This window comes from Triturus cristatus, chromosome 3_2 (assembly GCF_964204655.1).
Source record: "Triturus cristatus chromosome 3_2, aTriCri1.1, whole genome shotgun sequence".
NCBI lineage: Eukaryota > Metazoa > Chordata > Amphibia > Caudata > Salamandridae > Triturus > Triturus cristatus.
The window spans coordinates 1,226,852,942-1,226,870,735 of NC_140584.1; the positions used below are offsets into that span (position 1 = coordinate 1,226,852,942).

At 42.3% G+C, this 17,794-nt stretch overlaps 1 protein-coding gene across 2 annotated transcripts in view; it reads right to left on the reverse strand.

Moving 5' to 3' along the window:
• Positions 1–11,388, reverse strand: part of LOC146859519 (CD5 antigen-like) — a 1,224,668-nt gene extending 1,213,280 nt beyond the window's left edge. Inside the window, exons 1-2 of one of the 2 annotated variants that reach the window (XM_085650228.1) lie at positions 11,241–11,388; positions 2,750–2,914 (exon numbers count right to left, since the gene is read on the reverse strand). The gene's annotated coding sequence lies outside the window, so the exon portion shown is untranslated. The remainder of the gene's footprint in view (positions 1–2,749; positions 2,915–11,240) is intronic. The other variant, XM_085650229.1, reaches the window with a different exon arrangement.
• Between the last annotated feature and the right edge of the window lie 6,406 nt (positions 11,389–17,794).

Below are 17,794 nucleotides of genomic sequence, written 5' to 3' on the forward strand. Positions count from 1 at the left end.
CTACTCAATCTACCACTCATTCTCTACTACTCACTCTCTACTACTCATTCTCTACTGCTCTCTGCTACTCACTCTCTACTACTCTATTACTCACTCTCTACTACTCTCTACTGCTCACTCTCTACTACTCACTCTCTATTACTATGTACTATTCACTCTCTACTACTCTCTACTACTCACTCTCTACTACTCTACTACTCACTCTCTACTACTCTCTACTACTCACTCTCTACTACTCTCTACTACTCACTCTCTACTACTCTCTACTCTCTACTACTCACTCTCTACTACTCACTCTCTACTACTCCTCACTCTCTACTACTCATTCTCTACTACTCTCTACTCTCTACTACTCACTCTCCACTACTTTCTAATACTCACTCTCTACTACTCTCTACTACTCACTGTCTACTACTCTCTACTACTCACTCTCTACTACTCTCTACTCTCTACTACTCACTCTCTACTACTGTACTACTCACTCTCTACTACTCACTCTCCACTACTCTACCACTCACTATCTACTACTCACTCTCTACTACTCTCTACATCTCACTCACTACTACACTCTACTACTCACTCTCTACTACTCTATTACTCACTCTCTACTACTCTACTACTCACTCTATACTATTCTCTACTACTCACTCTCTACTACTCTATTACTCATTCGTGATTACTCTACTACTCACTCACTACTCTCTACTACTCACTCTCTACTACTCTACTACTCACTCTCTACTCTCTACTACTCACTCTCCACTCTCTACTACTCACTCTTTACTACTCCCTAATACTCACTCTCTACTACTGTATTACTCACTCTCTACTACTCACTCTCTACTACTCTATTAAACACTATCTACTATTCTCTACTACTCACTCTCTACTACTCTATTACTCACTCTCTACTACTCTACTATTCACTCTCTACTACTCTACTACTCACTCTCTACTACTCTCTAATACTCACTCTCTACTACTCTATTACTCACTCTCTACTACTCACTCTCTACTACTCTCTCTCTACTACTCTATTACTCACTCTCTGCTACTCACTCTCTACTACTCTCTACTACTCTATTACTCACTCTCTACTACTCTCTACTACTCTATTACTCACTCTCCACTACTCTCTACTACTCACTCTCTACTACTCACTCTCTACTACTCACTCTCTACTACTCTATTACTCACTCTCTACTACTGTATTACTCACTCTCTACTACTCTCTACTACTCCCTCTCTACTACTCTCTCTACTACTCTCTACTACTCTCTACTACTCACTTTCTACTACTCTAGTACTCACTCTCTACTACTCATTCTCTACTACTATATTACTCGCTCTCTACTACTCACTCTCTACTACTCTCTACTACTCCCTCTCTACTACTCTCTCTACTACTCTCTACTACTCTCTACTACTCACTCTCTACTGCTCTAGTACTCACTCTCTACTACTCACTCTCTACTACGCTATTACTCACTCTCTACTACTCTCTCCTACTCTCTACTCTGTACTACTCACTCTCTACTACTCTCTCTACTACTCTCAACTACTCACTCTCTACTACTCTCTACTACTCTCTCTACTACTCTCTACTACTCACTCTCTACTACCCTCTACTATTCACTCTCTACTACTCTATTACTCACCCTCTACTACTCACTCTCTACTACTATATTACTCACTCTCTACTACTCACTCTCTGCTACTCTATTACTCACTGTCTACTACTCTATTACTCACTCTATACTACTCTCTACTACTCTACTACTCACTCTCTTCTACTCTCTACTACTCACTCTCTATTACTCTCTCTACTACTCTCTACTACCCACTCTCTACTACTCTCTACTACTCTCTACTCTCTACTCACTCTCTACTACTCACTCTCTACTACTCACTCTCTACTACTCTCACTACTACTCTCGCTACTACTCACTACTACTCTGTACTACTCACGATTGAGTTCTTTAAATATACATAATGATCCACAAGGCATCCCTATCTTCTTCAAGTCCGCCCAAAGTATTTCATGATTCACCTAATCGAAGGCCGCCTAAAAATCTACAGAACAGCAAAAAAGATTTTCTTTCAAATCAGTTGCCTCCGTTGCTATGTCAAAAGAGTGAACACATTTAAATGCACCTTTGTCTACGGATATCAATCCTTCATCATCAGTGAAGTCTTTCAATAGTTTTAAGATTAATTTATTTAAGACTTTTTCCCCACATCCATTTAACTTAGCATCTTATAATCCTTTGAATAAAGGTAGGGACCCTTTTTTATGAATGGTTTAGAATAGATATGTAGGATAGAAGGATCTTTCTGGCATTGAGACCCCCATTTGTTCCCTGTTGTCAATGTGCTTTGCCTGCAGTTCACTGGGATCCTGCTAACCAGGACCCCAGGGGCATTGCTCTCTCCTCTAAGTGACATGGTCAGTACTTTGTACATCCCACAATTGGCATACTGGGGTACCATTGTAAGTCCCTAGTATATGATACTGAGGTACCCAGGGCATCGGTACACCAGGGGTCTCCCATGTGTCTGCAGAGCTGCGATTGCAGTCTGTGTGAAATTGCGATTCTCCTATTAACATGACTGGAGAATCTGGATTTCATTAAAGACACGGAGGCTAACATTATGCATATTTCTTTCAATGCAGTCCCCAAGCAGCCGCATGCATCATAAAGCACAAGTTCCAGAGTAGAACGTTAACATAAGATAAAAGGCACGAGACCATAACAATCAGCCTCTTCTGAATGCAATGTAGAGCAGGATAAGATCCAAAGAGTCTCAGTCCAAACAGCAGAGAATTCCATGAGGTTATGAACAAACGAAGAGAGGAAGGGCGATGGAAGAGCCAGAGTTCAAATCTCCTGAGGTTAAGCTTAAGATTGATTATCTGAAAAGGAAAGAGAGATACAAGTAACTCCAAAATAAGAAATGCTAAAATGAGGAGGCAAAATATGTAGTTAGACAAGGTATAACAATTTCATCATGAAAAAATCTAAAATGTAAATTACGTAAGATATGTAAGACTAAACAGTAAACATAAGTACTGTAACTTTTATACAACCAAGGCAAAGGGAGGGTGGGATAATGTCAGCCTCCATGTCTTTAATGAAACCAGATTCTCTAGTCATGTTAATAGGAGAATCGCAATTTCATTACAAGACCGGAGGCTACATTATGCATGTTGGTAGCTTTGTAAGACCACATCAGACATATGCGAAATTGGTTTACAATAATGCATAGCGAAGGTACTAGCATTAGACCAGTCGGCAGCTTTAAGGATGTCATCCAATTTACCTCCAGACCAGAATGACTTACTGGCCATAGCACCTCTGATTGAATGAGCTTTAAAGATATTTAAATCAACACCAGCCAAATTCATAGCAATTTTAACCCACCTAGTGATGGAAGCAGAGGTAATAGCTTTGTGAGGTTTAACGAAGCAGATAAGTAGCTGATTTACATCAGGGCAACGAAGAGGGTTCATTCTACAGTCATATTATTTCATACACTCCACAACACAAAGTTTTATGCAAAGGTCAAAGCAAGGGTAAAATATAGAATCAGACATAGTCTTGGTTCTTCTAAATAAATCGAATTTGACTCCAAACATGTTGTAGGATCTATTGGAGATTTCAAGAGCCTTAACGTCGGAGACTCTACGACAAGAAATAAGACAAAGTAAAGTGGCAAGTTTGATGGATAGGTTTTTCCTATTCAAAAGAGAGTTATCAGGCCAGTTAGAAAAGAGATCAATAATCAAATTAACATCCCATAGAGACTGACATCTCGGTTTAGGAGGTCTCCTGAGTCCAATACTTTTAAGCACCCTGCAAATAATTGGGTTTTTACCAATAGTTTTACCATTGATGAGAGAGTGTCCCGCAGAGATAGCTGATCTATAACAATTGATCGATCTATAGCTAAGACCCCTTTCAAATTTTTCTACAAGGAAGTTAACTATGTCAACGATAGGTGCATCCACGGAATCCAGACTCCTTTCCAAGCCCCAACGTACCCATAATTTCCAAATGTTGTTATATCGGTAGTGTGTGCCTGGGGCCCAAGATTCTCCGAGGAGAGTTGAAGCTGTTGACGAAAGGCCTGCGAGATCATTGGATCTCCTGACACTCTCCAGGCAAGAAGGTTTAAATTCCCTGAATGAACTAGAGGGTGAATTCCTCCGTCTACGTCTGTAAGAAGATCTACTAGGGAAGGGATCAAGAAGGGGAGATCGTAAGCCAGTTCTAGGGTGGTGCGAAACCAAGCCTGAGATGGCCAGAAGGGAGTGACTAGGACAGTTGAGCAATGTTGATGTCTTACTTTCTGAAGAACTCTCTGAATCATAGCAAATGGGGGCAAGGCATAAGCTTTGCTCCCTGACCAGCACTGAAGGAAGGCGTTTACTGCTAGAGCACCCGGGTCTGGCATCCAGCTGTAATAATTTTCTAGTTGGAAAGTTAGTCTGCTGGCAAAAAGATCTATTTCCAGTGGACCCCAAACATTGTTGAGAGAATTGAAGACAGAAACGTTGAGTTTCCAATCACTGTGGTCCAAGAGGAACCTTGAGTTCCAGTCTGCCGAAATGTTTGATTTCACTGGAAGATATTCGTCTTTTTGTGAAATCTTGTGTTCCAGACAGAACATCCATAGTTTTCTGGCTAGATTGGAGAGGTCTGCAGATTTGGTTCCACCTAGGTGATTTATATATGCAACTGCGGACATAGGGCCCGATTCACAGAACTAACTTAAGACAAAATCCTAAACATACTACCATTTTCGTATTCACAGAAGGCACTTACTCATTTTGGTATTCACAGAAGACACTTACTCACTTCGGTATTCACAGAAGTTAGTAGTCCTAACTTTAGGACTCCTAAATGCCTTCTGTGAATACCGAAAGTCTTAAAATTAGGATTTTTCTCAGTTTAGGAGTCCTAAAGTTAGTACTCCTAACTTTACTACTACTAAACTGAGAAAAATCCTAATTTTAAGGCTTTCGGTATTCACAGAAGGCATTTAGGAGTCCTAAAATTAGGAGTCCTAACTTTACTACTACTAAATTGAGGAAAATCCTAATTTTAAGTCTTTCGGTATTCACAGAGGCATTTAGGAGTCCTAAAGTTAGGAGTCCTAACTATGCTACTACTAAACTGAGAAAAATCCTAATTTTAAGGCTTTCGGTATTCACAGAAGGCATTTAGGAGTCCTAAAGTTAGGAGTCCTAACTTTACTACTACTAAATTGAGAAAAATCCTAATTTTAAGACTTTCGGTATTCACAGAAGGCATTTAGGAGTCCTAAAGTTAGGAGTCCTAACTATACTACTACTAAACTGCGAAAAATCCTAATTTTAAGACTTTCGGTATTCACAGAAGGCATTTAGGAGTCCTAAAGTTAAGACTCCTAACTTCTGTGAATACCGAAATGAGTAAGTGCCTTCTGTGAATACCAAAATGGTAGTAAGTTTAGGATTTTGTCTTAAGTTAGTTCTGTGAATCGGGCCCATATTGTCCATTTTCAGAATGACAGATCTGCCTTGAAGGGAGTGTTTGAAGCTCATTAGAGCATATAGCCCGGCGGTCAGTTCTAACAAGGTTATGTGGTGTTCGGACTCTTCTTGGGACCAAACACCCCCAGTGTTCTTATCTAGGAGACAGGCTCCCCATCCATGAAGGCTCACATCGGATTCTAATACGAATTCTGGTGCTGAACCAAAAATTGCGTTTCCGTTCCAAGCATCTAAGTTCTACAACCACCAGGTCAGTTCTATTCTTGCTTCGGGGTCCAGGGAAATGCGATCCCCGTACCAGAGGCCCGAACGAAGGGATCTTGCTTTTATTCTCTGAAGAGCACGATAATTTAGGAGACCAGGAAAGATAGCTTGGATGGAGGAAGAAAGTAGGCCTAGTAGCCTTGCTAGTTCTCTCAAGGATAAGTTCTCTTGTTTCAGCACGTGCCTTATCTCTTTCCTGATTTTTGTTATTTTCTTTGGGGGAAAGAGAAGAAGACATTTCGTGGTGTCTACGGTGAATCCCAAAAAATCCATGGTTCCGGAAGGGGATAGTATGGACTTCTCTTTGTTTATGATAAAGCCTAGATTCTCTAGGAGGTTTATTACAGTCTCCAGGTCTTGGATTATCTGAGAGTGGTCTTGTGAAAGAAGAAGGATGTCGTCTAGATAATTGATCATGCGGAAACATTTTTCCCTCAAAGATGATGCTACTGATCTCATTATTTTGGTGAAACACCATGGTGCGGAGGAGAGCCCGAAGGGAATAGCTTGGAATTGGAAAAGATGATTTTTCCATATAAATTGGAGAAAGGGTTGGTGGGCTTGGGCCATGGGGATGGTAAAATACGCGTCCTTTAGGTCTAGTTTGACTAGCCAGTCTCTTTCTAGTAGTAAATCTCTGAGAAGATGGATGCCCTCCATCTTGGAGTGTCTGTAAACAAGATATTTCTTGAGGTCCCTTAGATTTATGACGGGTCTCCAACCTTTGTCTTTTGTCTCGACGAGAAAGAGAGCACTTATAAACCTTAGAGTCTCTATCGGAACCTCTATGATTGCACCTTTCTGAAGCATTGAGGATATCTCTTCCACTATTATTTTTTCTTGATCTAAGGTGAGAGGAATATCTCTGGGGAAAGAAGTTTGATAGGGGGATCTATAAAGTCTATCATAAATCCCCTTACTGTGTTCAGAACCCAAGGGTCTTGTGTAATCAATTTCCAATTGTGAAAAAAGAATCTTAGTCTGCCTCCTACTTTCGGGGAAAAAGAAAGGGGGGGAGAGGGAAGAACTGTACTCACTTTGGGGAAAGTTGGCGTTGGATGCTCCACGTGATCTGAAGTTTCGAGAGCGAAATCTTCTTCCTCTTTGTGGGTAGAACTCAGGGGTATTAGAGGGTTGGAAACCTCTTCTGCCGTATCCTCTGTATCTGGAGTAGGGCCTGTGATTGAAGCGGCCGGAAGAAAGGCCCCTTCTTCCGGCCCTGCCAAAAAGATTATTGATGTTGTAAACCGTTTTCATGTTTTGATGTGCTTTGTCCAGAGCGGTAAAAGTGGATACATATTTGCCAAGTGTCTTGAGAAGATCCTCGCCAAAGAGGAGTCCTTTGGGGTTGGTAGAGGGCTCTTTGTCAGCTAGATCGCTCAATTTAGGAGAGATTTTAGTAAGAACTACTCTTCTCCTTTCCGAATTGAGGCTAGCATTGGCATTCCCCAAAAGAATCAAGGCTCTCTGACTGAGACCCCTAATAACTTCAGTATTGAGGGGTGTTCCGCTTATATGGCTATGTTCGGCTGTATCAATGATCCTGGCTAGTGGGCCTAGGATATCAAGGACGCGGTCTTGGCAACTCTTTAGTGACCTTTCCATACCTTTTCTCGGCTCTCTCCCGAGTTTAAAGAAATATTTGATAAGTTCAGGGTCAAGGTTTGGGGTTTGGCATACTTTCGCATCTATAGAAGGTCTGGAGCATTCAGCTCTTAGAAGATTTCGAGTATCACTCTCTAGAGGGTACCTTATCCATTTTTTAATGAATTTGCTGACGTGTTCGTGGGGAAACCACTCAGAGCTCCTAGGGTGTTTTAGATTCAATGGTGAGAACATCTCCTCACCTAGTGGATCTACGATATTATCATTAGGAGAAGAGGGAAGCTCACTTTCAAAAGGATGAGAATCGAATTCCTGGTTCATCTTCATCCAGATCTAAGACATATTCATTTGGAAGATCAGAGGTATTATCGTCTTGAAAAACATTGTCTTCAAATTGAAGATTAATGTCATGAGCACTTCGATATTTTGTGCCACTAGGAACACCCTGATAGTTTGTGCCGCCGAGGACACCATTAAGAGTCGTGCCGCTAAGGACACCCATAGTGTTTGAGGTGCGATGACCTCCCATAAAACTTGAGGTGCTAGGACCTCCCGTGCTCTTGGGGGTTGATTGAATAATATTCTTAGTTTTTTTAAGTCTTTTCCCCCTGATTTCAATGAGATCATCATTGCATGGGTTATGTTGGTTTTCGATAAAATCATCTTGATCAGAGGGAAGTGATCTTTTAGAAGTCACAACCTTGGACAAAGTCTCCAACATACAGGATCTCATTTCTTTATGTATTAGATTTTTAAATGCCTCATTATCCATGTTAGGTATAGGCGCGCTAGCTTCATCAGATTCAATGTCAGATTTAGTGAGATGTCTGTCAGACAATTATTTTCTATGTCTTTTTTTTTTATATGTTTAGGTTATAATAATTAGTAAAAGTGTTATGCTCCCTCTTATCTTTTTTTTTTTTTAATAATTTAAGGAGTAGGGTCTAGTTAAATACCCCGTAAGAAAAAAAAATATATATATATAAATAAATATATAAATTCACAATTAAATCACTATGCTAAGCGAGTTTTTTCTTCTTATTATTATTATGGTACTATATTGTTTGCAATAGGTGGTTTTGGGAGAAAGACTCGAGGGGAAGCAGGAGAAATCAGCTGATCGGCAGTCGAGCAACTGTCAGATTGCTTGAGCGACCGATTCAGCCAGACTTCGTCATACAATGAGAGGAAAGCACCTTGGCAACGCGGGAGCGCTACGAGCTCGTTGCCAAGGTGCATTTCTCTAAAGCGGAAACGGAGGCATTTCCAAGGCCGCTACGATCGTAGATGAAGCGGAAGAGTACCACGCTTCCAAGGCATATAATCACGTCACTGCGAGAGAGTTGGGCCAAAGAGAGCTAGAGGAGGAGGTAAGGGGGGAGAGCTGTCGATAGGAGACAGGGTTTTCCCCCCTATTCTTATACGTTGGGCAGCAAAAAAACGAAACGCGCAGCGTTATCAAGTGGGTAGGCGGGGATGAAAAGGCAATCTCCGTAAATTGGAGATTGATTGAGGTGATGAGAGAAGGTGGGGGGGTGAAGCCCAAAAGTACCGAAATAGAAGGCCAATGATAAAGCCCAAACACAATTATCAGCAAAGAGAATATACAATATTATAAGAAACGTTTTTATACAATATCTAGTAAAGAATATACAATGTAAAAGAAGAAGTAAAATAAATCAACTTATCTGCTTGGAGCCGCATTTAAAAGAGGCTGATTGATATGGTCTCATGCATTTTATCTTATGTTAACGTTCTACTCTGGAACTTGTGCTTTGTGATGTATGCGGCTGCTTGGGACTGCATTAAAAGTAATATGCATAATGTAGCCTCCGGTCTTGTAACCAGGGCATCGGTACTCCCGGGGTCTCCCATGTGTCTGCAGAGCTGCGATTGCAGTCTCTGTGAAATTGCGCTTACACCTTCATTTTCGATATAAGGTTTCCTTTTTATGCCGTCGAGACCCTTTTAAAATATAAGGAACTTATTTCAAGAAAATGCTTATCATTGTTGCAAGTATCTGATTTTTTGCAATGACTTTCCCATGAGCCTGAAAAGAAGAAGAAGAATTTAATCAAAATGTCTAAATTAATTCAACTTTTGTAGTATTTACCTATCACAGGAAGTAGCCCGGGGAGTGTATTGATTAATAGTCACTTCAGCCGAAATGAGTAATATATTCATTTGTAAATACAGAGATCTTTATCAAAACACAAACTCACACACCCAAAAATATATTTATAATGCTAACACAATAAGTGAGGAATAGAAAATAAGTGACATTTGTGACCCCAGATTTACCAAGCCACACGGTTGGCTTCACTCGACTTCCCTCTCCTTACCATTATACAGTCCCCTGCCGCTCACCCCGCCCTCCTCCAAAACCTCTCAATTGAATCCCCAGAATCTCATCATCACCTTTGCACCCTAGTGAACATCCATCCCCATCTCTCATTGCCTGCAAAAGAACAATCCTGCCTTCAGCACAAGCACCGTTGCTCCATGGTGCAAGCGTGCCTGCGTTGGTGCTAGGCTGCAGATTGTGTGCCAGTGCAGCCTGTAATACAGGCACCGTTGCTCCATGGTGCAAGCGTGCCTGCGTTGGTGCTGGGCTGCAGATTGTGTGCCAGTGCAGCCTGTAATACAGGCACCGTTGCTCCATGGTGCGAGCGTGCCTGCGTTGGTGCTGGGCTGCAGATTGTGTGCCAGTGCAGCCTGTAAAACAGGCACCGTTGCTCCATGGTGCAAGCGTGCCTGCGTTGGTGCTGGGCTGCAGGTTGTGTGCCAGTGCAGGCAGAGAGCAGGAATGCACTATATCTTGAGAGATATGTCACTTTTCTGCCCTCTCAATTTTAATCAGCTCTGCAACTTGCCTTGCTGGATTGTGTGAACATCTGTCCTTCTGGGTGGAGCTTCAGGTGGACATTTGACCAATACTGCTTTGGGTGTTTGCACGTTCTGTTGGACAATCACCCACATCTGCACAAGCACAGCAACACAACAGATAATAGCACCTGAACCAAATTAAAAACCTGAAGAAACCAAACATTTCATTTATGACTTCAAACTGTGACACACTCCCTGGTCCTCTCCCAGATTGACTATATTTTTTGTTTTTTTGTTTTCCGAAGTTTTATATAGAGCAAACTTCACCCGAAGGTATCAGAGCGCTTTACAAGAGCACCAGTTGAATTACACAAGGACACATTTATTTTTTTAGGCACAGGTAGTTTAAGTGATTTGCCCAGAATCACAGGATCTTGAGCGCCGTTGCTGAGACCTGAACCTGGTTCCTCAGATTTGAGCTTGACCGCCCTGGCCGTTAGGCCACATCCTCTCCCCAAATCAATTTGGGGAGACTATGGAAACTCACTTCTGGCCATCACCACCAAGGTGACTTTTCTCCAATGAAGCTGCCACGCAATGCTTCAATGAGACTGGCAAATGGAAGGAAAAGGTCTGGGTTCATTAATAAAGCACCCTGCTGCACAACCCATGCTCAATGAATTTAAAAAGAAATACAGGACTATCTCTGAGGTGCTGTGGGAAACCATCTATTCTCTGTGAATCTAAACCCAACCTAAAGAGATGAGTGGAGCGCAGTGCACTTGTGAATATGTGAATTTAATATCATGACACAGGCCCTGATTAATGTACACAATTGTATAGTTTCCAGGTCCAGATTAATCTACATTGCTATGTTGCTAGTCAGCTGGGTTCAAGCCTCATTAACACCGTGGGCATAAAATGCACGAGAGATTCAATTCCCTGCTTGGCGCAGAATGAACACAGAATTGAGAAATGACCTTTGACCTGTGATGTCTAGGCTGCTTACCTCTGGACAGTCACAAACGCCTTGTGTGGGTGCTGGTTCGGTCGATGCTGCCCTGGGAGAGCTTCTCCTGTGCTCACTGTGCACTTACTTCAGTTTACAGAAGGAGTGCAAAATACCTTAAGGAGGGAACACACCCCCCTTACAGCTCTGACGCTCTGAGGGCGGGGCCATCATGGGACAGACAGAACAAACACGAGCCTTCCCACACCTTGTTCTTCCTCCAATATCTTTTCAACGTTTGTGCAACGGGGGCGTGGATCGACTCCAGCATCCTTTATTTACTTTGCGTCATCTTCAGGGCACCCATCCCCCGGGGTGAATAACACGTGACAACCACGCTGAGCACTGTGCGACTTAAAAACAAATCAAAACAATGGTGGAAGCAAAAAAGGCCTGAGGGGTGAAATGTTATCTACTCTAGAAACAGCAGCACCGCTGCTGGTCTTTCTCCCACCACCAATCCCATAGGAAAAGGCCAACACCCAGCCAGTGGGGCCACCTGTGACCCTGGCATCTTTGCAACTCCCATAGGAAAAGGCCAACACCCAGCCAGTGGGGCCACCTGTGACCCTGGCTTCTTTGCAACTCCCATAGGAAAAGGCCAACACCCAGACAGTGGTGCCACCTGTGACCCTGGCATCTTTGCAACTCCTGCCAGAGCCTTTGTGACCCTTGCCTTAGAGATCACAAAGACAGCACCACCAAACAAGCATTTGCAATACAATAGGTCTCGCATGTGCGAGAGTTAGAGCTGTTGACGTTGTAAATGTAAATGTTTTTACTTCTCTGTTTTGGAGTGAAGTAGATGCATGTGGAATGTAGTAGAAAGGTGTGCAGTGGAATTATATGGAAAGCAATTATCAATGCAGCGCCCGAATGGGCCATACAAGAGGAAAAATGGAAAAACCGCAGGCCTATCCACAACTTTGCAATGAAAAACTCTTAAAATATTTAAATTAAACTTTCTTTTTTAACAGGTCGCCAGCAAACCTGAGATTTACAAGTCGCCACACAAATAAGGGCTCAAAATTTCAACAACTCAGCTAACATTGCTTTATCAAAATGTATTTTAAAACATGATCTTATCACATGAGAACTTTTGATATATTGTTTTATATTTGCAATGGTCTTAAATAATCACACAATAAAGGTTGATTGATTGATTAATTGGATAGTAATTATGTGGTACTTTATTATGTGGAGTGGGATCGTGTGTTATGGAGAGTAAACGGTATAGGATTTTGTGCTGTGGATTGCTATGAGTTGAATTATGTGATGTGCTATTGAATTTTGTGGTGTGATGTGGAATTATGTGGTGTGGATTGTGTATATGCGGTGTGTTATGTTATTGTGTTGCTGATTTATAGTATGTTTAAGTTTATTTATTTTGCATAGTTATTGAAAACCATTGCAGTATTTACTTTAAAAAGATGCAATAAAATTACTGTTATGCAATAATAAAACCATAAAACATAAAACAGAAGCTAACATTATTATACATTATACAAAGTTAGCTGCTTTATATGATGTGGTTTCTTGTTGAATTATGTGGTGTGTAATGGAAACATGTTGAGTTGATTTGAGGGCCATGGAACTATGTAATGATGAGTGAAAAGCTGAGTGGAATTATGTGGCATGGTATGGAGTATATTTATGTGGATTGTTACTAAATGTTATATATTGGTTTTATACTGGTTGTATTTATGTGCTAGTGAGAAAATATATGAACTCTCATGCAGTGCTTACATCAAGAAAAAAACAGTTCTTTAAAAGGAAGCAATGTAATGACACTAGTCAATTAGGAATGCTGAAAAGAGTAACAGACACAGATGGAAAAGGCAAGTCATCGATTGAGAGTGATTGTACACTCAACCAATGGTAAGCAGTGGATTGTCAGTGGATTGTCTGCAAGCCCCTTTATGCTGTTGGTAACACCACAATGAGGCAGCTGTATGAGGATGTATGTTTGACTAAATATTTTTACAAGTGCAAACCCATATTTTATTAAATCCATGAATTTACAATTGTAAAAACATTATGAGCGAGTGGTACACATAGAATAATATTTTAAAAAGTAGCTTTTAATAATATAGAATGCTCTAGGGTGAGGTGAAATAGCATGTGAGAAGGATGGAGATATTAAATTAATTAAACCAAAAGAATAAGCAGTGTGCATAATACGCCAGGTCTGGTGACTTAGTGGAACAACGTAGCCACCATGAAAATATGTGCTCGGCCTGTCTCAGAGGTTTAAAAACTACAGGGTGGTCACAGCCTTTCATCCTTTGGAGGTCGGTTTAATAAGTACCATTAACATAGGTACGTAAGAAAAAGTACCTGTGATTGTGCTCGAAGATGCCTCTAGAGCTCATTATGTGACATTCAATTACAAGTGTTATTAACAAAAATGTTCTAGCTTATGTATAAAAATGAACTGATCTCTATTTAATTTGATTTTAACAGAACACACGTCAATGGTAATAAGATTTTAAACGTTCTGTGAAAACAAATATTAACAGACCTAGTAGGGTTGCAGTATATTTGATGTTTTTGTAAAAAGCAGCATAAGGACTGGTACAAAGAGGCCCAAATTCAATTGAAAATGCAGGTCTGGTAAGGGGCAGCTCCTGCCAACACCTTAAAAATAAAACATAAAATAATAATAAACTCTTGTTTATTTTCAATTTTATTTTATTCGCTTGGAGCAAGGGCTTGGGGGGCGGGGCCCATGAGATGGCAGGCTGGAGGGGCAGTGTTGGGCACTGTGCATTCTGGGACCCTGCGCCTGCAGAGGAGAGGGGCACAATTCAGCAATGCGGTGATGTGGCAGGTGCATGTTTGTCTCGTACGTCCCCCCATCCTCTCTAAACTCCCCCCACCCACCACTCTGTAAACACACCAGCCACACATGGGTCTGGTAATGACAACATGCCAAACACAAGGAGCTCACCCCCAGTCACAGATTTTGGTTGAATCCATCATCGTTCTTTAGCTCACTTTGCCACCCAAGTTCAGACCCAGCCATATGCAAATAACTCTTGACCCTGTGCTTCATGGGAACAGTCCCACCTGAACTGCCAAACTAAATATACCTTAGACCGGAACAAGCATCCTGGGACCAGGCTTTCTTTAATCCAGTGGCAAAGTGAGCAGGGGACCCACGTCTGGGCTTACCCTGCCAAATTATGGCAAACAAAGCAAACACAAGGAGATCATGGATGGATGGACACCTCCTCGACCAAGGTAGAACAGCTACCCTCATCTTCCTAGACCTATCAGCTGGCTTCAACACTGTCTCCCATCACACCAGACTCCACCTCATCTGCATTCATTGCAATGCACTGAACTGAATCTCCTCCTTCTCTGTGGTCCACCTTCATCCCTTCTCCGACCCACCCAACACTCCTACGCACCCAAATACTTCACACATAGGGCCCGATTCACAGAACTAACTTAAGACAAAATCCTAAACTTACTACCATTTTGGTATTCGAAAACACCCAGCTCATCCTATCCCTCTCAGAATATGCCGACACCACAAGAGCCAACTTCCAAATCTCCATGACCAACATCACTTTCTGGATGAGACCAACTGTCTCAAACTCAACTGAGGCAAGATAGAGGTCATCATCTTTGGGAATAGAACCTCTCCATCAGATGACACCTGGTGACCCTCTGCACTTGGTCCCACACCCACCCTCTCCAACCAGGCACGCAACCTTGGAATCATCCTGAACTCCCAGCTACCTTTGAAGTAACAAATCAACACCATCTCCTCTACGTGCTTGCACATCCTCTGTATGCTGTGCAAGATATTCCGATGGAGCCCTGTCTCAACCAGGAAGAGAGTCACCCAGGCACTCATTGCCAGCCATGTCAACTAAGGCAATGCACTTTACGCCGGAACCACCAAACAGTTCCTGAACCTTCTCCAGAACATCCAGAACTCAGTGGCAAAACTCATCCTTGAACTCCCCAGAAGAACCAGCATCACCCCCTTCCACAGATCCCTCCACTGGCTGCCTGCCCACAAAAGAAGTCTCTTCAAACTCCTCACACACACCTAGAGAGCCCTCCACAATTCCAGGCCCTCGTACATCAACGACTGCCTGACATTCCATAAACTAACCATAGAGCTCTGATCCTCCACCCTCCCATTGGACCACGTCTCACGCATCCATTGCAGCTGCTGCAGAGGCAGCACCTTCTCATCTCTCATTGCCAAGTCCTGGAACGACCTCACCCTTCACCTACTCATGTCCCCATATTTAAAGGACATTAGGAAACAGCTCAAGACCTGGCTCTACAACTGCCACCACCCTCTGACCGAGGCTTACGAACCCCAGCGCCTGAAGAACCTCCTGTGTGGCAAACTGCTCTCTATAAGACCCTCTGATTGAAGGATTGATTGATAAATAACCTATTATCATTCCCCTGGAAGATTGGGGTTGATTTGGAAAGGTTATCTGAAATTATCTGCCTTCCCTGTCCTGGCTCTAATCTGGATGCAGTGACAATGTGCAGGTGAGAGGTCCATTGTATAAAGGCAGAGAACACTCTATTCAGTGGCAAGTGGGGCTTTGCTCAGCTCTGCCGCCCCATCCTGCAAGCTGATTCAGGCACACCTGATCCCTCTATTGTGTGACTGACTCGGAGTCAGTCACACTCATCCATCTGATCAAAGCCAGGCTGCTGGCACAAAGGGCTAAGAGCAGTAAAATTCTAAAATTGTAAATGTGATATTTTCAAATTTGTAATTACAAAGCTGACTTTACTATTAAAGAGGACTTTTCATTACAATTTCGTAGATACCAAACATGAACTGGGTAGCACTTGTTGAGTGACCAAACATTACTCTATTGTGGTAAATAATTTAATTACCGGGACTTAATTTGATACAGAACATAATAAAAATAGCTCAATAAATAAGAGGCAGAATCCGTGGTATTAGAGGTTCAGAATGGGCTTTATTCTAATGGACGATTTCGAAATCGTGGCCTCCAAGTTCCATCACCACGGAGGTTCAGGAAGTGAAGTACATACATTATTGGTAATTAATCACTTTTATACAATAGGCATTACAGTGAAGCAAATGCGAGAGGCGTAACAATTGATAGCAAAGATAACATTTCACATGCGTAGCTGAAGGAGGCGTAATTGGGAGTAACAAAGGAACGTCATCAGGCATGATGTCATAATGGGGTGGTTCCATGAAAGAATTTCGCAATGTCAACAGAAATACTTGGCAGAGATGCGCACGCAGCAGCATGACGTGTGATTGACGTGCAGCTAGGGGATGGAGGGGACTTGACATTTAGCTCTACATGTGGCGACAGATGTCTGGAGGGTCAAGTCAACCTAATCCCAAATCATATCTAACATCCTATGTTTAAAGAACTAAGTTATCCAAAAGAGAGGCCTTCTTGGAGTAGAATCTTATTCTATACTGACTATACTGACTGTTGGTGCGTGTACAAGCGTCTAAGTGTCTACACTAGATGCGAGGGCAGGAATCTTCCATAGTAACAGGGCTATGAATTACTTGCATAAAGACAGAGAAACCGGGCCTTTGCTCGGTAGCTGGCAGAATGTTTACTTAAGCTACTAGACAGGAATGCATTGGGCAGGGAACGGAGCAGATAATTTTCGAAGGTGAAATACAGTTCTTGGCAGGCAGCAAGCTGATGTCAGGCTTCGTGAGCCGCGCAGGGAATGAGACAAAGTTCATGGTCACAGATGCAGGCTCAGACTGGAGCTTCAGAGGCAGAAAGCAAGGAAAGCTTGATGACAGAATCAGGGCCTACTTGCCTGGACTGTAAAAATGGCATAAGTGAACCATATAAAGGCGGTGGCCTTTTGTACTTAGGAATGGAATATCCGGCCCATTCATGGCGGATCTGAAAGAGGACATGTTAACGGTGGACGCACATGTATTTGCGTCTTCATAACTGGAACTGGAGGGAACATACATGTACTTGTAACATGCACATAGAACCGTTGGGGTCCAAGATAGGGGACATAACTGACCAGAAAAATCCATATTTCCACATTCCCTCCTTGTCCCCTACTTGCCCGTCAAGAGATATCAATCTTCATTAATCCATTGATCTGTTCATATAGCATCATTTGTTCTTCTTTCTTCTTCCGGGATTTTGAACGATGTGGAATACACGATGTGGCACACAGACCACAAATCGCTGGTCCACATTGCAGGCATAAGCAGCAACTGAATAGTATGAGGAGGCCAATACCTAGGAAGGATAGAACTCTCCATCCCCAGGCTGATAACACGCTCCAAAACCAACCGGACCAAGTCCAGGTGCCTGGATTCTGGTGTATCTGGCTTACAATCTTATGAAGGCGGGTTATGGCTTTATATACAGATGGCGAATTTTCTGGTATGAATACGCAGCAGCTTGATCCGATGACCCTACAAGCTCCGCCCCTATCGGCCAGGATGACGTCAAGGACAAGACGATTTTGAAGCACAACAATCCGCATAGCAGACTGCTCTTCTGTTAAATTGCCTAAGGCGGAAATAGTTTCGTTCACTA